This window comes from Gavialis gangeticus, unplaced genomic scaffold, assembly GCF_001723915.1.
Source record: "Gavialis gangeticus isolate Ggan-Ray unplaced genomic scaffold, GavGan_comp1, whole genome shotgun sequence".
NCBI lineage: Eukaryota > Metazoa > Chordata > Crocodylia > Gavialidae > Gavialis > Gavialis gangeticus.
Genome location: NW_017729022.1, coordinates 137,069,995 through 137,072,527, shown reverse-complemented (window position 1 = coordinate 137,072,527; position 2,533 = coordinate 137,069,995).

The following is a 2,533-nucleotide window of genomic DNA, read 5'->3' as shown; positions in this document are numbered from 1 at the left end:
TCCTGTCTGCTGGGGAGGATGGAGGCTAGTAGGGGAGGAGAGATGGATAGGGTGTTTATGCTAAGGTATAGCCTAGAATGACTACACCTTGGTGTAACACAAGCTGATCTGAGAGAATCCTGCCCTGGAGTAGTGTATCTTTGACCTGTCTAACGCTTACAACTAGTTTCAGGTGTTCATTTGTGGACTGTCCAAGTGTTAAGAGCTCCAGGAGCTGCCCAAAATTACCATGTAACAACTACCTAAACTTCCCAGGTGGGTTTTGCAGCCTTCATCAATACCATGCTGCCATGGGCAGACTGTTACCAGTACCCAAGCTAAGTAGTTTAAGGCTATCTTGAGTGTGTCTGCCTCTTGGGAATCTGTTCTCATGCTTAACAACCCTGAGGTAGAGATTGAATAGGAGCAAAGAGAAAATTGATGCTAGTGGAAGTCTACAAGTAAGCCATGTATTAGTGGACATCCAGATTTCTACCACAGTTCATTGGGTATGCCACTTTAAAAGACCCAAGACCTTCTTTAGCATGTGATTCTAGACCCCTGTTACCTCTCCCAGGCAGTTAAACAATAAAAACTTGTGATCAAGATTAACAGTAATGAATGCTGCAGAGAAATTGAGGATCATAGAGAAGTAGGCCTGGGGTGGACGGGATGTCTGCCTTCTAGTCGCTGGCAGCAGATCATCCATCAGTGGCATTAAAGCTGTTCTACTCCCATATCCTGCACTGAATCCAGACTGTGGCAGGTCTAAAGGATATTAGTTTAAATTAGCTGAGTATGTAACTTGACTTTGTCTAGCTTCCCTGTGAGCTGGCTTAGAAACAGAAGGTTGATACTGGGAAGTAATTCTATAGCATTGATGTACCTAGAGTTCTTGCTGCAGCTTGATCTATTGTGTTCAAAGGAGGAAGGAAATATTCCTTCCTGAATAAGGCCATTGGGGTACATGGCTGTACTTTTATCAATATACAGAAGCTAAGCATTGTGTCCCCTTGACCTACAGAAAGTGACCAGATAAAATTAGTTCAGATTCTTCCCCATCCTCTCCCTCCCCACTCCTTTTTTTCTTAACACCAATTAACACATGCTGATGTGAAATTTTGCATATAGAAGGAAATACCTGATACGCTAGCATACTCGGGGTCACATTCTCAAGGTGTTAGCACTTTCATGTGTGAAAACAAAGGGGACATAAACTGCTTTTCAAGCCAAATCTAGTTACTTATGTTTGCTTCACACATGAAAACATCCAGTGTAGCCAACCCTTCCTTTCCTTCTGCCCACTCATTAATCTCTTGCATTTATTTCTCTTCCTGACTGTTGCTAGGGCTGTCTTATTGGCAGCTGAGTTCATTTTAAGTTAAGAAATTCAGTTTTTGGAAGGCAGGCATCTACAGTTAAAGCAAATTGGCTATTGAGAAAAAGGGAGGATGAGGTGTATGATGAGGTGTTTAGGAGACAGTATATGGTGAGATCCCCATGTCCCTCCTTCAGGAACACCCGTGGCAGATGCATCCCCCATCTTGGAATCTCAGGGCTTTGTTACACAGTAATTTTAGGCAGCTCTTGGAGCTCTTAATCCCTGGATGGGCCACACGTAAATACCTTTATGTGGCTCAAAGTTATGCCACTCCAGGGCAGGATTATCTCTGATGCGCAAAACCTTGCTCCTATTCCATTAAGGTACAACACTCCCTACAGCTGTGACACTCCAGCTGAAGTCCTCCGGTATGCCAGGGTGCAGTGGTCCATCCCCCGTGTGGTGTTTCTGCATGCAGCTGAAGATGGTGACAGTATGAGATGGGTCAGGGAGGCTGGGGGAGGCGAGGCATGGAAAGCTGGAGCCAGGGTGCTGCTGTGGGGTGGTCAGGGCATAACCCAATAGAAGAGAAAGCAGAAAGCCATGTGAGACAGTGTTGAGAATGCAGATGGCACTGCATGGGGTGGGGGCTCTGTCAGTGCCTGGCCCAGCAAGGCACTGACAGCTCCACAACTGCATGGGCTAGGAGCATTGCAACATGCCACCCCACTGGTTTCCTGCCACAGCACAATGCCATGGCTGGTGAGAGCATTTAGCAGCACAGTAGTGGGTGTCAGGGGCGCGGGGAGGAGGAAGAGGAGGGAAAGTAGTGTTGTAGCAAGGAAGTTTGGCACCAAGGGCAAAGTCTGCCCTTGTCCTGTGCACAGATCCAGGGGACACATGCCCCCTGCCCCCCATGCTTGCCTGGGAGTGCATGCAGCAGCAGGAGCTGCCTTCCCAGCACCCCCTCCCAAATGATCTGCTCGTGACTCCATCCCATGCCCCACCCTGGCTGGGCAGCATCTGTTGGTGCCCCTTTGCTTTGCCCAGGGCGGTTGCCCCAATCTTTCCCCCCACCCCTTGCTGTGGTACTGAGGGGAAGAATTGCCTTGGCAAACAACCAGCATGCTGCCTGCACCAAGCTTTTAGGAAGGTCCCTAAGGAATAGTAGTTAAATGTTCCTGCCCTTCCCCCCCCCCCCCCCCCCCAAACCCCTCTCTTCCCCCCCCCCCT